General features: G+C 43.0%; 2 protein-coding genes across 8 annotated transcripts in view; both read left to right on the top strand.

Annotated features, from left to right (window-relative positions):
* CARF (calcium responsive transcription factor) overlaps positions 1-3842 on the top strand; it is a 40302-nt gene extending 36460 nt beyond the window's left edge. For 6 of the 7 annotated variants that reach the window (XM_014954533.1, XM_014954534.1, XM_014954530.1 and 3 more), the window contains one exon: positions 11-3842. The gene's annotated coding sequence lies outside the window, so the exon portion shown is untranslated. The remainder of the gene's footprint in view (positions 1-10) is intronic. The other variant, XM_014954527.1, reaches the window with a different exon arrangement.
* Positions 3843-20201: 16359 nt separating this feature from the next.
* The window catches only part of PLEKHM3 (pleckstrin homology domain containing M3), an 86201-nt gene continuing 85550 nt past the window's right edge, over positions 20202-20852 (top strand). Inside the window, exons 1-2 of the mRNA XM_014954641.1 lie at positions 20202-20241; positions 20394-20473. The gene's annotated coding sequence lies outside the window, so the exon portion shown is untranslated. The remainder of the gene's footprint in view (positions 20242-20393; positions 20474-20852) is intronic.

Genomic DNA, 20852 nt, shown 5'->3' with positions numbered 1-20852 from the left:
TTATCTTCAGTGCACTAGTTATCTTCTGAATGCAAACTGGTGTAACAGCATGTTCTTCGTGGCTGTTGACAAAGCTGTTACCGCATCTGAGGTGTGGTGTTCGTGGAAGGAGATGGAGAAAGTGGGAACCTCCTTAACTTCTACTGAGAACAGATGATCTGTGGAAAGAGCTTTACCAGTTTTAAATCAGTGTCTTCAGAGTAATTTGGTGGGTGCACAGGTTTTTCATGTCAGGTTCTAGTGCATGTTTAACTTTGAACATAATACAAGCCATAAAATTACCTCTCCCTGGCCTCCCCATATTGTTTTTTTGGTTTTGTTTTTTTTGTCTCCTACCACGGTATTCATACTTAGCAGTTTTTGGGAGTGGGAAGATTGTTTTAACACATTCTCATCTACCACTTGTCTGCCTTTCTCCCATTGCCTTTTTCTCCCATCCAGAGGAACACAGAAACAAAAATATCTGTCTGTAGAAAACTTCTGTCATCAGTTTCCCGTGCTTGCAGATGAATTTCCACTCTGCCAGCACAACTGCAGAACCATGCTGATGAGAGCAGCATCTTGTACTACATGTACCAGCAGATTATCAGCACAAATAACTGACCTTCTCCCCTTTATATTGTTTTGAATCCAGATCAGTCTGTGGGTCTGGACCATGGTGCACCCTACAAGTGACTCTTTTTGTACAACTTGAAGGGGAGCACGGGACAGGGTCAGGAAGTTCTTAATCTCCAGCTTTTAGGGTATGCTTCTGTATTGGGTGCTGGTGCCCAGTTATGCAGGACACAGCTGGTTGTGGCCAGCTCTGCAATGGACCCGCTACAGCTGAGCTCATCGGTGAAGCTGGTGGCACCTCTGTGGATGCTTATTTAAGAAAGGGTGAGAGGAGTGAGAAAGAAAGTGAGAAAAACAGTCCCTGAATGCCAAGGTCAGAGAAAGAGAGAGAGGAATTGCTTCCAGTGCTGGAGCACAGAGGACACCATGCTGGAGCAGGTGGAGATTTCCTGAAGGAACTGCAGTCCATGAAGAGGAGCCATGGAGGAGCAGGCTTATGCTGAAGGACTGCAGCCTGTGGAGAGGACCCATGGTGGACAAGCATGAGGAAGATGGAGCAGTGGAAAGGAGCTGTTACAGACTGACTGCAACCTCCCACTCCCCTTAGCCCTGCGCTGCATCGGGTGAGGGGGAGGTAGAGGAATTGGGGTGAAGGTGTGAAGTTGAGCCTGGGGAATGAGGGGAAAGTGACATTTTAATTTGTATATTCTCAGTATTTTAATCTATTTTAATTGACAATAAATTAATTTAATTTTCCTCACATCAAATCAAGTACTTGAAATTTATATCTAGACTCAAATCACAGTGGAAAATACTGTTTTCTCTATGATCACTGCAAGCCACTATTGCCTTTAATTTTTTAAGTAGGGCACCTAATGGATCAAATTTTAATTTTTAAGAAGTCATTCCTGTTTGAGTCAGTAGTTGCATTTTTGAATGCATTCTGTTTTGGCCTTTCAAGTTCTGCTTATTAAGGTTTTCTCTACAGTCTATCTTAGCTGCAGAGTCAACTCAGGGACAGGTCTAATGCATTTCAGTTCTGCTGGAGAAGAATACCAGCCATATTTTTACAAATATGAGTGTGGGAGCATCCATTCTGGTGGAAGGATGCTGCAGCAGTAGATCCTACTTTGGTGGTGGTGTTCTTACAGATGTTAAGGATACAGCATCTTCACATGCTTCAGAAGGGGGCAAAGTTTGGGGTGAGTGGCATCTTTGGCAAAAATACTATTAATCTTGGGAAAAGAAATAAGTAGAGTTTGGGAAAGAGATTTATATTCCTGTGCTTTCCAGAGATTATTTTCCTGAATGAGAAGGGAACATCCTTAAAAGGTAAGTTTTGTATGTGAGTTCTTACACAACCTACCTCAAATATGTGACACTGGCCACCCAGGGTATCTAGGCAAGATGTTATGTGACATTATGCACTTAATGATTTCTAGTAGGGGCACTGTTTGTAATACAAAATTGGTGGATAGCTTCCTAGCATTAGCTAAATTAATCCTTAATTTCTTCCCCTCTCACCACATCTCTCTATGAAAGGAAGATCCTCTGTTAGAAGGAATATGGAGAATTGTTAGTTGTCTGTGTGGAGGACACAAAGCTGTTTGTGGTGGCTAAAGATGACTAATTTGATAATAAATTAGATGAGCTTCAGAAAGGATTGCACCACGTTATAATTTCATCAAGTAATTTCTTCCAATGATATCCCTCACTTTTGATTATTGTCTTACTGTTTACTTACTGTATAATCTATTCCATAAGCTTTCCTGGCTATATCAAGGCCATAGAAGAAATGCATCTAACAATTCTCTTTTCTCTTGAAGTTCTATGAAAAGGAAAGAATTCCCCATTTTGCAGCTCTCAGGGACAGCCATGCTTGCTTAGCTACCAGCTGCTCTGGAAGAATACGTGTGTATCCATGTTCCCTAGCTACCAAAAAATCTTGAATCGGGCAAAGTGAATTTGGCATCTAAAAAGTCAGGCAAACTATTCTGGAACCAAATTTAGCATCTTCAGGAGCTGCGGCCTAGGGTTTATCAGTTGCGATTTTAAAAATAGGAGTATTTGCATAGTGAAACATATTTTTATTCAGCCCGTTCAATCTATGAAAAAATGTCTCCATTCCTTTTATTTCAGATTTGTGGACTTCTTTGCAAAATTATCTGAGAGATCACTAGTGAGATTAGCTAATAACTGTAAAATGGCAAAGTTTCACTGTGGACAGGTGGTAACAAAAGGTCCCATAAAGTCAGCCAGCATAATTATCATTAGTGAGGTAAGATTTTTCAGACATTAACTGCAGATTTGGTGATATGCTGACATATATTCTGGTCTTGCAAACAAAAATAGTGATTATGAGCTATTGCAGAAAGAACTGGGAAATAAAGCACTTTGTAAAAGACCAGTCTGTGGTGGTTTTGGTTTCTGTTGGCTTTGTCATGCTTTTACTTAGTATTCAGCTCCTTTGTGTACCCTGTGTAGGATCTGTTTTATCCGATCTCTTATGTAGAGGAAGTTAAGGTAATAGTTAACACAAAACGTAATACAAATACACAAGTTCTTCATGGCAAGATACATGATATTTCATATATTTTCTAACAAATAGTTTAAGTGTTTGAATATTATTAGTAATTAGCAGAAGACATTTGAGAGAAACTTCAGATGCTCTATATTCACTGTTTTATTTGTATTTTGATTTTGGAATTGATGAATTCCCATTTCTTTGAGAGCAGTTATTAGCAATGAGGTGACTATTTTCAAGTGAGCTATAGGTTCCAGCAGAAATGGCTTCAGGTAGGGAAACCGGAACCATATTTAAAGTTTAGTGGCCAGAATTTCTGAAGAGTTGAGGTGCTGGGAGCTACCTCTGCACTCACAAAAACATTACCTTTTGGGCATAATGTTATAAAGATCAACAAGGCTTCGAGAGAGGTTTGGCTGGTATCATACACAAATACAGTTTGCTGTGAGGCAGCAATGCTTCCTTTTTTGTTATAAGATGCCTAAAATACTTTGTGTCTGTTATTTTGTGTCTTGCTGCTGACATACCAGCAGGATGATACAGAGAAGAGAGTCCACAATAAACGTTTTGTTTAAACTCAGAGGCAACAGCTGGCATATTTTAATTTTTTCCATGGAATACTTGAGGTATTTGAAGGAGTAAAAAAACTAGTATATTTTGTTTTGTTTTGTTTTCTCTATACCATTTTCTGGTGACAAAAGATAGTATGTTAAGTTTATTTGGAGAGTTTTTTAGGGTCCAGGATCAGATAGTGCTGCTGATATTACACATGGTTAATACTGCCATTTGGGTTTTTTTTTTTTTTCCCAGGTTTGCAGTTGCCATAACTTCATTTCTTCAGGGGATTTTTGTCCATACACTCCAGTGGTCATGCTGCCTCTGGGATGTGAAGTATTTTGGCTTTGTTTACTAATTTAGTCAGAAAATATTTGTATACCCTTGCTTCGATGATTTACAGAAAGGTTAGTACAGTTGGTTGTCTAGATAAAAACTAGCTTTCCAGAGATGGAATTATTTTAAGTCTGCTGAAATGGCAACGTTGGCTTAAGATGGTGAGTGAGTACTGACATGTTGAGGAATCACAGGGGAACAATTTTTTGATGTTGTTATTGTTGAATTGTAGCATTCACTATTCAACTTACTTTGCACAGGTCAACAACTGTTTATCATCTTTTGCCACAGAATAATAAGTGAACTAGCATTATTGGCTACTTGACCAGCACTTATTTGGATTCCTTCTTGCTTTTTTAGAATGAATTGTTTAACTTTTGGCTACATGAGAAGTGAAATTTCCCAACCAAATATTTTGGTGGTTGTCTTGGTGATAATGAGCTGTGTCAGAGATCTCTAGAAGAGAAGCAGTGGAAAATAATGAAGACAACCTAACAAAGTCTGTACCACAAAGAAAACATGCACCAAAAGTAACTCTTGCTTTTGAAAGGCCCATAGAACATGTTCTTAAATCCTGGAGCATGATTCAAGCTGTCAGTGTGGAGCTGGGTACACTATCACAAATTTCTAAAACCATCTCAGCACCATTCACACAAGTTTATTCTTCTGTTCACCCTGAGCATGGAAAGGAGCCTCTAGCTAAGCTGCATACAGAGTTAAAGTTAATTTGTAGTGTTATTTTAACGTATCCCAGTTCAAATGAGTTGAGTGCTTGAGAAAGCACTTTAAAAGCACTGATGCAGTAAAAAATTGAAACTCCATTTTTAAAAATATAAGTTTGAAAAATAAATCTGTGTTCAAATTTGTAGTTCACCCCGTTTTGCATTAGATGAGAGACACAGGGGAAATAACCTTTTCTTGACTATTCCTACTTTCTTATGCCTGTCATCCATCCAGGACTGCTGCCATTAACTTGGGTGTAAATACTGGGTTTTTTCCAGTGGTAATGTATTTTTCATTATGATGAGGAAATGTGTCTATGTCCTTAATGATTTTCACCTGTGTTTTCTTTTGTCTTTCAGATTAAATATTAAGAATCTTTTTAAGATTCCAAGATACTTTCATGTTTGTATATCCATTGAATACAACTAGGAGTAAAACTGAATAAAACTCTTGTCCCTCTTTCAGTTCAGGTGATGTTGTATGATGTAATTACTATGGTATTTAAAGTATGTTGATTGATTACAGCTGTAACAAATGCTGTAATCTTTATACAATTTAGCTTCTGTGTATTTGGGAGGTTGACAGTATTGGAGCGCGGTAATCAGAACCATAGCATTGTGTTCTGAACATTGCCAGGGTAAGCTGAATAAAGCTTTTAGTGAAACATGAAATAGAGTGTAGGCATTTCTGGCAAGGTCTTGATTGGTCTCAAGGGTTATTTTTGTAGTCTTGAACTTAAAGGTGAGTAGCCAAACCATAAATACATGCTCTTCTACGACATGAAATCTCTTGAGAAATTTTGAGACCTGCTTCCATGTGCAAGTTGACTTCCCACAGTTTATGCTAGAGAAATGGCTGGCTGGTACATTAGTGATGTTCCAGAAGCATAATAATCCTCTAAAAAGTGGTCATATGAAAAGGAAGATAGCTTGAAAGAGATGATTAGTGAAGATTTTCCTGGACTACATATGTGTAAACTACTTGTGGAGAAGTCTTATGCATGAATACAGGGCTGGAATTTTCCAGTGTTTAGATGGGAGTCTGTTCATGGTCTTAGCTGAGATTGGAGAACTTGACCTGTGAAGACCCCTTCCAGTGTAAGTGACTCTGTTCAGTCAGTCTGTGTTAGCAAGAGCTTATAGACAATCATCTTTATGTGTATAGAGTGCACAGGCAAGATGGACTCAGTAAGTGTACCTTCTGATAATTCCACATCTTTATCTTCCCGTTAATGCAAGATTCATTTATTGCAGAGTGTAAACTGCAAGGAGCGTGCTGTATTGTGCAAGTTACCTTGACGCAGGCTTTAGGGTTTTCCATTTTACTTGACCCAATTCTGTGCTTGAGCAATTAACACACTTCTAACATGCTGCTGTTTGAGGAGAAAAAACGTATCCTGAGAGATATCTATTTAAATGTACCCAGAGAGATGCTGAAGTCTCTTACCTAGTATCTTGAAAGAAAAATGAGGTGATGAACTTTAAGTGTCTGGAATGTATAAATTGATATGAGATTCAGCAAGAAATTGGGGACCTAATTATTCACAAATGCTAGGCATTTGTAATGTAGGTGCTTAAAGCAGCAAAAGCACTAATCTGACCTGTTTTCATCTGTTGTGAATTTAGCTTCTGCTGTAATAGGTGTCAAAAAAATTTGACAATTTTCATTCTACAATACTCCTCCTTTAACAGAATAATATTCTATTAATTTCTCAATAGATTCTTATCATGTCTAGATATAGGCCAGGTTATTGTTTCAAATGTAAGCCAAACTGGTAATGATCTAGGGATTTGTTTACCCCTGTGATGACAGAACCTAGTTGGTCATCTGAAGTTGGTGCCCCGAGGTAATAATGACTGAGAACAAAACCTTGCATTAACTGATACATCCTTCTTGAAAGTTTCACTTGTAAAGACAACTTCCTGAATTGCTTTAAAGCATGCAAATAGGAAACGTGAGGGAGGTTTTTCTTGCTGCATTCATTCTCAGGATGATAAAGGTACACACAACAGTGTGTATACTACAAAAAAGACAAATTAATAGTTCCTCTGTTCCTTTTGAAAAAGGGACTTTCAATAAAAAAAATAAAACAATGATTTAAAGTGGAGGAAAAAAAGTCATTATTTCCAAATACGTTGTTAATCTTCAAAGGATGTGTCCACAAAGTAGTATTGAGGTCAAACATTATTTAGAATGATAATTTAGAATATCCATAGTTAGGTTACTGGTTTTGTGTTGAAGCTATCTAAACCTTTAGCGTAGAAAGTACAAGCTAACCATGAACTGACGAGGATAAAGAGTAACAGAGTATTCTTTGGGGATCAAGGGAGGGCAACATCCCTTGCACTTCATGCTGAAATAATCCTGTACTGGCAACTTTTAGTGACATTTTATTTGACTAAATGGGCCAGTGGTCTGATTCATTTGTGCCGGAAAAGAGTGTTAACATTGACTTAAAGCACTGGGACAAAATGTACTATTGTTTTTCGTTTTGTTTTTTTTTTAAATTTTCTATCTGTATATATATTTACTTGACTTGGTGTTTTAATATATTGTATGAGGAAAGCAGGCAGTGTTTTGATTTTTGGACGGTGGGTTCTCATTGCTAATTGACATCTTGAAGTTCTAATCCTCATTTATGATATTATCACTTATACAGGGACAAGCACTGTCAGACAGGATTAGAGAATTAGCACAGAGTGAGGCATCCAAAACCATTTGTGCTGTCTTTTATTAGATTTTTGTCTGTTTTGAGTGGCAGTAGATAAGTGACTTAATAATAATTATAGGGTCTTTAGGACCCCACTCTTTCCTTGGAAGGTCTGTGCCCTGCTGATATTTTTTTTTCATTTACAGGGTCAAGCAGTAGAGACAGGCTGAAGGTGCTGCTGTTTGGAAAACAACAGCTATAGAGCTATTGAGTGTTGTCAGGGGACACAACCATCGTCCCTATATACAGCAAAAAAGAGAACAAGGAAGGAAATAGAAGATGGATGCGAGTCCTGTTTTTCTTCTGGCTGTCCCCATATTAGATCAAAGGACTTCTGGAAGAATTAGTGAGCAATGCTGCAAGAGAAAGCAGAGGTGGGAGCTCAATGATGACAGCTGGTTGAAGTCCTTTAACTCCTCCAGCTATTTCTCTATAATTTGGAGTGAGAAGGTACTTTCCCAGTCCGCCTTCAGGCTGTTTGGAAGGGACCGTATTTTATCCCAGACTATCCATTCTCTAGTTCTTGGCTTTGGAGAGGGGAGAGAGAGCCTATTAGGCCAACAGGTTACAAAAGAAGGTGGCTGTTGGACAAATGCTCTCTGCTCAGACAACATTAGTAGTAGTTCTTCTAAATGTTTTTTTGTGTTTGTTTTTTTTTTGCAGCAGGTTGTTCTGTATGCATCAAGAGACAGCAAATTTAGGAAGTAGATCTACTTCTGGAGGCTACAAAAACCCTAAAATTTGTGTGTGTATATATAGCCTCACAGAATACACACACACATACACATATAATTTTTTTATCAGATTCAGTCATTTGTTGATAGTAACTTGCTATAAACAACTGTTGGTACGAAGCCATTTTCAGTCATCCTATAAAAAGCAAATAGCTTGTTTTCATGTGACAGCTCAATGAGACAAGAACCTTAGAAACTGTTTATAGTAGATACAGCTGTTTTACAGAGACAGTCATTTAAAGACACGTATTTCCTGAAGTGTTAGCTAACTTGTGTGTTGAAAGAACTTTTAGCATGGCTGTTACCTTTTCTTGCTACTTCTGTGCCGACCAGTCAGGCATCGAAATCTACATTGTAAATTAGTCATGTACTCAGCAATTCATTTTTTTTTACCTTTGAGTAGAGAATATAGAATCCAAGCTGGTTTCAATCTGACATGCATTATAGAATAAATAGAGGTTTTGTTCTAGTTAAATATTTAAATTTAAGAGATGTTAATAAAATCAGTAACAGCTGTGGTCAGTGACAGTCTTATTTTTACTTCAGTGAACATAAAGTCAGACCCAGGAAAGGGTCCGAATGGTATTTGAATCATTAGTGACTCTGCTACTTTGTCCAGCAAACATCAAAACACCTTTTTCAGCTTGTATCAGCTGTTATCCCGGCACTGTATGTTTGCCTTATAATTCTTAAGGTGCCAGTGTTTACCTATGTGCACATAAATTAATTTAAATGATTTTATTTATTTTTTTATCAAAAATGAAGGAAAGGGGTGGAATTTCCTTGTCTTACTGATATTTCCTTAGAACATTTTCTCTCTGCTCTGTTAGGATGGCAAAGGTATCAAGTGCATTAATTCTTTTTGATACTAGAGGGAGCTCATGGCTTGAGCAGCCAGAGTGAAATGTGGTGTCTTGGACAATTCTTGAAGAAACACAGATGGGAAGTAAAGTGGCATTGATGACTATAATGCACCTTTTTCCATCACTGGCAAAACTAGAAGGGCTGAATTTATCAGCTTAGGAAATTGCACATGGCTTTCAGAGACACTCAGATAATGAAATGCTGGAGCTGCAATTTCTTCTGTATCTGAGCACCTCTCTGCCATGGCTGGATTTATCTTCACAACTTCCTCTGAGGAAATAAGCCCTCTCATATCCCTGTTAGTACATGGGGGACTGTAACACAGGGAGCACTCATGGTAGTGCAGCTTTCGGACTGTACCTGCCATGGCAACTTCAGTCAGGCATCAGTCCTGTACATAGGCAGGAAAGCACTACATAAATGTTCTTGAGAAGTCCTGATGTGCTTCATTTCTGTGCTCAGCCAGTTCCTTAAGGCACAAATGCAGACCCATCACAATACCTTCTTGCCCATCCTAGCGAGACTTCTGTTGGGAGAGGCTGCTGGGTGGACAAAGCTAAGAGATGTGCTGCTTCAGCCTCTCTGGGCTGTGCCCTCCTCAGCTCTGGCTCAACCAGCAACAGTCAAGGGGCTGGAGAGAGACCACAGGGCTGAGCTGTGAGTGCACATTGTCTCAGGGAAGGCAGGAGCTGACAGCAGGCATCTCATGTGCATTCTCATGAGATACCATTCAGCAAACAACTGTTTGGTGGATTTGAGGCAGTGAAAGACAAATACGTCTTGGACTTGTTAAGGTCTTCTCTGAGACAATGAAGATTACGTCAACCTGGTGGACCTAAAGCATCCCATAAGCATGTAAAGAAGGCTGTTTCTCACTGGCTGGAGGAGAGGAACAGCTCATCAACTGTCCACAGAGCGCATTAGCCAGAACAGAAGATTGGGAAAGGAAGCTGTCAGGATTTGTACCCTGGAAGAGCCCTGGAAGTGTAGAAAGAGCATAAGCAGGGTGGCAGTATTGCTGTGTGCAGGGCTGGATGATCAGAGAAGAGACTACATGCACATGTGAACAGGTGTATGCAAACACACTGTGTGTAAATATGCACAAAGAGGTATTCCAAGGGGAATTTTTCCTAAGCACTCAGGAGGAGACATGAAAGCACAAAGTAGCATCCTGAGACATGTTGGCTGACTCTTTTTCCACCTCCCTGTTTTTCTGCAAGGTGACAGGGCAGTTGTGAGCAGATTAGTCACCAGAAGCTGGGGTCTTTGGAGGCTGACGTGCAGCCGCACTTGAAATGGGCTAGCTTAAATAGCGAAGTTAAGAAGTTTGCATAATCAGAGCAAATTTAATTTACGTTATGGCCATTTAATCACTCAGATTTCTCAACATGTGGACTTCTAATTGTAGGGAGCACTACCTCTATCCCGTTTAATTATATTTCAACAAATCCTTATTCCTTTAGAAGTAGTAGCTCAGCTGTCACTGTGATACTCGGTGAAGTTACTGAAAGTGTCAGGGCAACAGTAAGTGGACAATCATGTTCCTTCGATGCCCGAGGCAAAGCAAAATTAACTGCTCTGCTGAGCTTTGGCACCCAGGGCGCTGTGATTGTGCAAGGGGCGGATCTGCCCGGGAGAGGGCAGTGATGCACAGACACACACTCAGGCGGAGGGTGCGGGGGGCTTGCATAAACACACAGACTTTTAATAGCCATCTCCTGCACATACAGCTGAACTGTTCTTCTTCTACCTTAGTTTATTCTACGTGTGAAGTGTTTAGTGCTAGATAAACAAGCACAATACCACTGGATGGAAGTGTGAGGCTTCTTTGGCCCTTTCCAGTTCAGGGGTGAGAAGTGTTCAGTGTCATGATTTTTCTATTCCGCATCAGGAATGAGGGAGCAGTGCCCTTCTGAGGGGCTTTTGGGTGCTGTCAGGCTGGCATCGACGTAATTGGGAGCCTTCAGCCTGTTCTTCACCGTAATAGCCGTGGTGATACATAGTATATCAGATAGGAAGGACCATACAGACAAGTGGATATTAGATATGACACAGAATAATCACTCAAATGCAAGTCACAGAAGGGGGATCTCAGTGGAATGTTGCAGCCAGAAACGTGCTCTTCTGCTGGAAGAGATGCTGTTCAAGAAGCCATGCAAGGGGGGCTCTTGCAAAGGGCTGAAGATGGAAAGGCATTACAACATGTTAACTTCAAAGATACCTGGGCTTAAGTACTATGCTTTTCCCAACATTAAGTCTTGATGATTACTATGATTAATAGCTCAGTCTAGTTTGTGGAATAGAATATTCCACCCAAGATACACCTGGGTGCTGAGGGCTGAAGTTTTTCTCCTATCTTGTAAAACACTTGCATAAAGCAAGATTGCTTGGGCTTTACTCTTAGGGGATGCAGTAAGTACCAAAAGATGCTGTTACTTGCTCTCTTATAGGTGACACTGTAGAGAATCCTCTGGCCAAGGCAGCCATGTTCCTTTATCACATAAGCATTTCATCTCCATGAACACCAATGGCATCATTTTTATTTAGTTTGATTCCGTGTCAATTCTGTCAGCTTCTTTTTTCTTCTTTCTATTTGTGCCCTAACTGTAGATGTTGAAATGAAAAAGGCTGAGATTATTACGGCCTATATTATTCAGGATTTACAAAATGGCTGATCATGTTCTTGGATGTACTCTGAACATAAGTACAATGATGGATATATGGAGTAAAGATGATTTTAACTCTTGGGACAGTATTTGTGTAGGAGTTGCAAGTTATGGGGAAGGTATACCTGTGGGTCATATTTATGCCCTTGCTCCTCACACTGTAGAGAAAAAGCCTTGAGGCTGCTCTAACTTGTATCTGCATCTGGATGGCTAAAACAGCAGCCAGAGATCTCAGGAATGGAGCAGCAACACAATCTTGCATCTTTCCCCCCTATGCTGCTTGCTAATTAAATTGGCATTAAGATGGTCACTGTAGAGGAGTGCAGAAGCAGACAGTTCTCTTCTGAGGAGAAAACAAGCACAAGTTTCTAGCAGCAACAACTAGCAATAGCCAGTTGTTAGAGACCTTTTTTAAAGTAGAGCTAGCAGGTTACATTTGTGAAAGCTCAGGTATCTCAGACAACTTCTAGATGGCATCAGTTTCAGATCTCTATCCAAGCCTTTCCGGGGCAGTTGGGGCTGGAAGTCATTGCTGTATAATATCTGTTCACTGGTCTCACTCCAGCTTCAGTGTTTTCTTCCTGCAGTGTTTGCTGCCCAGCAAGGAGCTCACATAGGCTGTATCTACACTGCGTGCAAGCTGTGCCTTGTGAGAGATCCCTGAATTGGCTGGAGGCTCCATGCAGTTGTGCTGCTACGCAGAGGGACTGGCCTAGGCTCTGGGTGCAGGATGGCCATTAGCAGCATGCCACGGGTAGGTGACTTCAGTCCTGCACAGCAGAGGTGTCAGTAATACTCCCAATCCCAAAGCTGGCAGGATTGGCACTGGTTAGGGGATCTCTGCACTGAGCTGCCTCTCAGACTGTCGATAATTGCTCTTGTCTGCTGTAATAAAGGCTTCACAAGGAGAGTGAGCAGTGTCCTGGGAGCAGAATCGGGTCAATGCCTGTGACTGAGAAGCTGTAGAAACCATGGACTGCACCAAAACAGGCCACAAAATGCTAAGAAACCAGGAGAAGGAGAAAGATGGGCCTGGAGCAAAGGCAGGTAGGGAGAGTTCATAGACGGGTAGAGCAGAGCAAAGACATGTCAGGAAATGACAGTACTGAATGTTCAGCTGCATCTCTTAAGTCTGCCCATACCCCCATAACACGGGGAGGCTAAACAGAGTGCCCTGGTGATCCCAGGCCTTGGATTGTTGGATGTAGAAGCTGCATCAAACTGGTCAGGAGGCGAGTTCATGAACAATTTAATTTCTCAGTCCCTATCAGCGTAGAGTTTAAATGTTCTCAAACGTACCTACCCAGCAGCATTCCCCTTTCTGAACAGGGAGATGGAGATGTAGAGACAAGCAGCCTGCCTAAACTCACACAGGAAGCCCATGGCATGCCCAAGGAGTAAAGGCAGAGAGTCACCACCCTAATCTGGCATTCCTGCCTTTAAATCTTTCCAAATAGGGATGCATGGACAGGCAAACAATGTCACACAATTGCTGCTGTCCTCCCTGTTCTTTTGGGGCCTTGGTCTACTTGGCTGCTAAGCGGGTGAGTTCTTCTCCCTTGTACCACTCTTGGCAGGGGAATGGCCAGCAGGAATGAAGAGCAGAGGGCAGGTGCAGCAAGGGCCAGCTGAGGGCATTAGAGGGAAAGGTTTTTGCTAAGCTGGCAAAGCAACACCTGTTTTGTAGAGAAAGAAGAGCTGAAAGGATATGAAGACAAAGCAGGGAAGTTACATAGAACTAAACAGGAATGTGCTCACAAAGATTAATAGCTGCTTCCTGTCCCACTGTTCAATATGTCTTCTGCTTGCAGTAGTTTGCAAACATACACAAATGATTTTCTGGAAAGGCATCTTTTGCTCCTCATTACTCCTCTTCTTTTTCCCTTGGGTTTCAAGGCACAGAGGCAATTGATAAAATGGCTCTAATCTACCTTAACGAGCTCAAACACAGTTCAGGGCACAATCCAAAACTGCACAGCCAATGCAGACCTTGCTCATTGTTTAAGTGGGATTCAGATCAGATCTCGGTTAGATCGTTTAATTAAAAGTGTGACAGGCTAACAGCAGTAGAGCAAAGTAGAGCAACCTGGAAAGAAGCCACTTATATTCATTGTCTGTTTGTCTCAAATGCTAGCAGAATTAATAAAAAAAAAAAAAAAAAAAAGGAAAACTGGGGAGAAAATTTCCCGGTACTAGACTACAGGTGTTCAGAGCAAATATAAATAGAACTGGCTTGACAAGGTCCAATGTAGTCATTCCCTGTGCCCTGCAGAAACTGTACCTGAAGGAGAATAAATTGGACTTGTCCACAAGATGATGACTCTCAGACCGAAGCTTTTGTTTCAAAACTTTACTCCTTGTGTTCCCATCTCTTTCATACTAGATGCCTCACCTTCAACTGTACTATTCTGGCTGAAGCTCCAGGAAATAGACCTGCTCCAGGAAATAGACCAGCCTCTCATCGCCCATCCTATCTCTGTCACTGCTGTGAGTTCTCCCCCCTTCTACCACAAGGTAGAAGTGCTCAGGGTACCACAGTCTCACTTCAGCCTGCCATGCATAAGCTGCTCACTGAGTTTTTCTTCACACAGGGTCTCAGAACTCCCATTTTTCAGGACAAATCTCTTTGTCTGCCTTGGGCATCCCTCCTTTCCCAAGCTGCAGTTGCTTTTTCTGTGGTAAGAAAAGTCATAAGCCAACTTTGTTGGGGTTTTTTGAGTTGGTTTTGGCATTGTTGTTTTTTTACCTCTCCATTCACATCCCTTTGCAATGAGATCTCAATTATTCCTTGAGTCACTATTTTGGTTTTGATCAAATATTGTCTTTGTTTGCAACAAAACTGACTGTACTAGTGGCAAAGAAGGATGACATTTAATGACACTTATAAAGTAAAACCCACCCACACCAATCAAAGGCCAAGTAATGTGCTCCTAGTAACCCATCGGTTTATATATCTGTTTTAGCTCCATCATTTAGATTGCTAAATCCATAGGCAAAGAACTGTATATGTTTAATGATTACTCTCCTAAAAATGAAAAGAGAATATGAACAGAAACTGATTAACATGAAGAATGGAGTGCTGATAACAGGATTGATTTTCTGTTTCAGGAATGTGATCCTCCAGACATTTCAAAAGAGGGAGAAGGAATATCACTGATCTTAGAACACTTCAGTAAGACTGGAGAAAGAACTGTATCCACTTCTTAGCTCTTCCGTGGCAAGAATGACCTCAGGTATTGTTATTTAATTTCCCTGTAACTTAACTCTCTATGTGTAAAGGGTGATGGCTCTCTCTTGACTTGCAAGGTTGTTCTGAGATGTTTTGATCCTATAGAGATGAGTCAGAGGAGCACCTGTGAAAAATTTCTTTTGTTGCAAGAGATACAGTTACTGGTGAAATATTGAAAGGAAAAGGCCAAAATAATGAAAATTTCTAAACGACCAAGCCCTCAGGAAACAAGGGTGAAATCCTGTGTGGTGTCTTTTTCTTCAAACTAGAGTCTTGTGGTTTAAGCAGTGAGGAGTTCCCACATATCTTTCTTCTGCTTGTGATAAACCTTTAGCACCAGAACATTTGCCCAAGTGGAGAGGGCTGGGTGGGTGTCTGTACAGATAAGTTTGTCGTTCCATACCTCAGCTGAATAAAACCATTTCTGGTAACAAAAGAGGCAGCACTGACATTGGGTCATTGGGCCCTCAAGTGCAGTTCCTGAGAACGTTGACATGCACACATACAGGTACCAAGAAGGCTCTGCTTTGTCTTTGCAGTCCATGGGCCGGTTGTACAGTGTGACCACGCATTAGGGGTGCATCACTGGAAGGTGAGATAGAATGGCATGATGTCCAGGGCCTGGCTTCAGTAAAAGACCTGCACAAACTGGGGGAATCATTTCCTTTTATTGTTCTTTAGTTTCCTCATTGGCTAAAAATAGATCTAGCAGTTCTCAAACCTGTATGAACAACATCTAGTTGAAAAAGGCTGTATGGTTCGTTATTCATCTATACGTGCATCATTACAGTTCACTGTTTGAATGCTGTCTTTTGCAGATACCTCCTGACACCTCTCACCCACGTTTCGCTGTTTAAGTAACCAGTGTGCATCTGACCCTGTAATATTGCAAACTGCTTCAGAAGTCGGCCCCTTACAACTGGTGTTTGAAGATGGGGACAGTCTGGGAGCCCTCAGTGGAATTTTTGCTGCGTGCTCCTGAGAGTGGCTCTGAAGGATCTCGGGATGGAGGTTCATGCCAGCTTTTGCCTCAGTTCATCTCTCCGTCACCAGAAAAGCACCCACAGACAGAAGGTAGGAGCCATTGGGCTGTGCTAAATCCCAGCCTGCCTTCTCCAGCGGTGCGGGGAGGGGAGGCCGCTCCGGTCCTGCCTTCCCAGCAGCATCTCCTGGTCCCAGCTGCTGGGTAACGGACAGCAGCCCCAGGTTTTGCTGCGAGAACTTAATCTGCACTGTCGTCCCTCATTACTGCCACTCAGTGCCGTCGTGTCCGGCCACGAAGGGTCACGAGATGACATGAGAGAGGTCGGGCGGGGGGCGTATAAAAGGGCCCGGCAAGCGCCGGGAAATATGGAAAGGCTAAAAAGAGAACAGCTACCCAAACGATGCTCCCAGCGGCTCGGTGGGGATGGGGCTGAAAGCGGCTGGGTTCACACTAAGTTTTCCCGAAGGTCACCCTGCAATATGGTAACTCCCAGCTCGGCTGTCAGTGCCCATAAAGGCAGCTCTCCTCACGGCGCGGGGGTGGGGAAGGGAAGGAGGTTTGTTTAGAAGCATTAGCGTGCCCCTCCCCCGGCCCCATTAGTGGCCCTTATTAAACCAACACAGACAAAGAGCAAAGATGCCCTCGTTAATGGAGAGTCTCCGATAATTACTCTGCTCTGCCGCTTCTTTTGGGGCCTGAATGGCCTTTGAATAATGTTTCTCTTGCTGTGGTTGCAGACAATACCCTCGCAGACTGCTTTAAGCGGTGCCAATCCCATTAGCAGAAGAATAGCAGGGCTTTCTGGTTGCGTGGGGGTGTGTGCTCCCGGGGAGGGCGGCGGGCTCGCAGCGGGAACCGGGCCGGGCTGCCCGCTCGCCCCTCGCCCTCCGCGGCCCAGGAAAGCAAAGCAGGGAAGCGCCGGGAGAAACTCCAGCTCCGAAACAATCTCCCTGGTCGAACCGGGGGGCTCCCTCGCTGCAGGAGCGCAGGGACGGGCACCTCTGCCCACCACAAGGGAAGAGCTGGGAGGCAGAAGCCCTGTAGGACCTCAGAAGAGGGGTGCCTCCAGCCTTCCCTCGTGTTCCCCTGGCACAGCTGTCCTCTCACGCACACAAGACACCAAAGGGAACAGAGGGCCAAAGAGTCTCTGAAATCAGAGTCAGGCTGTGCTGCTGGCACTTAGAGTACATTACTGCTGCTCTACCCTACAGAGAAAAACGAGGGGGTAGTCATCCCTCTGCATCCAGTCGATTGCAGAGCTTGGAAATGGCTACACCACCCAATTTCGGGAGGGTTAATTTTGTGCTGCACACCCCAAGCAGGGAGCTAATTAGTGTGTTCAATAGGTAGCTATCAACCAAACTTGGAGGAGTTGGAACAACTCTACCTGAGCCTTTCTCTTTGATCTCCCCTTCTGCGTGATAAGTGAAAATAGTGTATAGCTGGGCTGGCTGCGGTGTTTAATTTAATCATCTGATGATATTTATTTTCACAAACATGAACTCAGGGAACAATTATCAGAAAGGTTTCATCTTGTGCTGAACGTGCCAGTTAACGGCCTTTCTGTGAGGTAATAGCTTCTATGTAGGGAGTCAGTAATTAAAATGTGTGAAAAAAGGCCCCTTCTTCAGAGGCAGCGGGGAAAGACAGTGGGCCTAATGCTCAGCCAGTGTGAACTGGCAAGTCTGTCAGTGGCCACAGTAAATGAGCACTGTTCCTTCCACATTATGCCAGTGAAGGACATGGCCAAAGGGTTCTTGAGAGTTTCCCAGTTTGAGAAAGATGTTTGGATTCCTATCAACAGGAGCCAGGCTCGGTAATACATGGTGCAATGATCTGGTCTTTGGAAGATGAGTCTGAAATGCTTATGGGAGATGTTCAGATCTAAAGAAGAGCGCTCGGTCCTGTGAACTCTCCCCCAAGGAAAGTAGCTAAGTTTCTGGTGTTAACAGATAGAACTATTTTCTCCTGCTTTCGATGTTAACTCTCAAGACTCCAGAACCTCAATCAAAAACCTAAGAAAAAGCTGACATTTGGTACAGCCCAAGCAGAAGGGAGATGAGTTTATGTCCTCATCGTGTGGACATACAGGACACCATCTGTTTGCGCGTACAGTTAACCACCAGGTGGCTCTGTCCACTCTGCCGGTTTGGGCTGTGTGTTGGTGGTTGACGAGCAAGGGGGACAAGGCTGGAAATCAAGCTGTGTGTAAGGTTCTGTTGGGCAGCCACCACCATCTCTTTAACCAGGATATTCTGCTTAAAACCACTTGTGATTTTGTGTTGGAAGATGGTGATATGCTTAAACAATAAGTTGCAAACTCTGGAACTTATATTCTTAAATAGATATAAAGCAACAACAAAAAAATCCAAGGTTCATACTTCTTCAGAATTAGAGTGTGTTTTCCTGCAGCTTTGAAGGGTAAGGTTGGTGATTTATTCTTTTCCATTGGCACACAGACTGCAGGAAGAGAAATCTCTATCAGACTAAAGGAAGAAAAGAGTCATCTGATCTCAGAAAGGTTCAGTTGTTTCAAGCTGTGGTAGAGGGACATGTGATAGATCATAGATACAAAAATGTCATTTAGAAAGGGGATGGAATCTCCTCCTCCTTGGTGACAATTGCTTATAAAGTGCTTCTTAGACAGAATGGAAAATTAAAAACTTGAACCCAAGCCGTTCCTTAACAGTCAGTGTAAGACAGGTGCGTGTTAATTGCATTTTGCCTAGGAAATGGAAAGTGTTACCCTTCCCAGTCCTTGCAAAGGGTTTCCAGCAGATAAGAACAGAGATAGAAATATCTAGAGCTGGGAAAAGTGCTCTTTAGAGAGCTGAGAAGAATGAAATTAAGACAGCAATATCAGCCTTTTTTACTCTGCGTCTCCCCTCCTCCTTGCGGGAACCCGGTGTTTCCTGCAGCCCCGCACTGTGCAGAAGGCAATGCTGCAAGAATTGGGGGGGTGCTGGGAACCGTCTGGCAGGGCATGGAACCCTGGCAGGAGGTGTCCTTCCTATCTCCTGCCCGTCTGGGGATTGCCCAATGCAAATCAATGCAATGCCTGGATGTATTTGGCAAATGGGGTCCCAAAGAGCCCCATGGGACACGCTTGGGCTGTAGGAAAGAGAGGGGGGCAGGAATAGTGCCTGACTGCACTGAATGCCTGGGACTTGGCTGCTGAGACAACTGGGATTGTTTTGTGTTCGTGGCGTGTGGTTACTGTCCTTCCACATTTGTGTCCTCCAAATGTCTCTGGGAGTCTGTTTTTGAGTAGAAGGGTGATTCTTCTTGAACAAGGCCTCTTTGCTGTCCTGCCATAAAAAGAAATGACATCTATGCCCTTCTGCAACCTGAAATCACTTTTCCACTACAGGTGGAAAATGATACGTGGGCCACTTCCCAGCACTATCTAACTATCTAAGCAGGAGTGTAATGTTGAACACAGGCAATTTATTTTCAACACAGCAGTGAAATCAGAACCAAGGAAGGGATGGGGTTTTGCACTTCTTTTTGAAATGCCCACCTGCTCTCCTCCCCTGACATTCGTGTCCCCACAGGTGATGGACCAGTGTGCCCTGTGCTTCCTGTGCAAGTATGCTGGGTCTCGAAGGGGAGCTCATAGTTCATAGTCAGCAGAGAGGTGAAGTCCTGAAGCATCGTCAGACCCAGGAGTCCTAGAAAGCCTCTTTCCTTCTGAGGAGCCCAAGACATAAATGTCTCAGCACCATCTGAGAAAAGGCTGGATGGCGTTAAAGCACATGGCAAGTGAGGATACTGCCTCGTCCTTTGAGGGATCACGGTGCGTACAGCAGAATTAGAATAAAAAGATCAATCTTTGTAACCCAGTGAAAAAGCCATCCATCTCCAGGAGCTGGACTTGAAATGTATAATGCTCTCGTAATACATTATTTGTAAAGGCCAAGATTAATTAATTTTCAGTCAGATAAACTGGTATTTTGTTGTGCCAAAGGTACTCATTCATCCTTGCTGTCACTGAAATGAGATTACCCATACGAACGCAACTTTGTTAATTGTGCCAGTCACGTTTTGCAGTATATACTAAATGGTACGAGAAGAAAATACTAAACGAGAAGACTAAATACTGAATGAGAAGAAGAACTGCTGATGGGAGCTAACCTAACACCTGCCTTTTGTTGTGGATCGTGAATCCTCTTTATGGACTCAGTTCAGCACTGCATTTTCATGCAGTTGTGTCTCAGCACCGACCTGGTCCCTGCTGCTCGGCGCAGCACCGCGGCCTCCCCTGGGGCCTGGATGGAGGAGCAGCACGGCACCCCGGATTTTAAGTGTGTACGCGATGCTGCTCAGAATTGGTCTGCATACGCTGGACATCAAAGCTGAGGTACACACTACAAATCTGCCCACAGGTATTTCTCGCCATGAGGTTATTTTTACAGGACATGTATCGTTGGTTGGGTGGGGTGCCACGCTACGTGCCAATGAAATAAGCCATTTGTAATTGTCTGGTAACTTTTTGTTTTCTTTGGGTAACAGGTTGTGCCGGAGGGCTTTGTGCTGCCCTGTGGCGATGTGAGTTCACACACGGTGCTGCTCCCTGCAGCCTTTGCGCCTGGGTAAGTGTGTGCTGTGCTTCGCACTTGGGATTTTTAAAAACCCGTGTAGTATTTTGTGTTTTCCCTCTGTCCTGAAGTCAAGTAGCAGCTCAGCGAGCAGCTCAGCAGCTTTATGCATAGCAAGGTGCGACTTTGCCCTTTATACAGCAAATCCTGAAGGTTTTTTTAGGGTTTTTTTGTCGTTTTTTATTTTTTTAAGGGGGAAATGAGCCGCTGTCGGGTTCCTGAGACACGCGGTGGCCGCCGAGCCGCTCCCCTGCCGTTACTCTCGCACCGGGACACCCGCGGGGCCGGCGGGGCGCAGCTGCCGGCGCCTCCCGGGGCTCCCGGCTGGGGCGGGCGGCGGCGGCAGGAACCTTGGTGCCGCGGAGCCGTTTCC

This window comes from Calidris pugnax, unplaced genomic scaffold, assembly GCF_001431845.1.
Source record: "Calidris pugnax isolate Ruff unplaced genomic scaffold, ASM143184v1 scaffold103, whole genome shotgun sequence".
Taxonomy (NCBI): domain Eukaryota; kingdom Metazoa; phylum Chordata; class Aves; order Charadriiformes; family Scolopacidae; genus Calidris; species Calidris pugnax.
The sequence above is the reverse complement of the archived record's forward strand: the minus strand, read 5'-3'. Positions and strand labels throughout refer to the sequence as shown.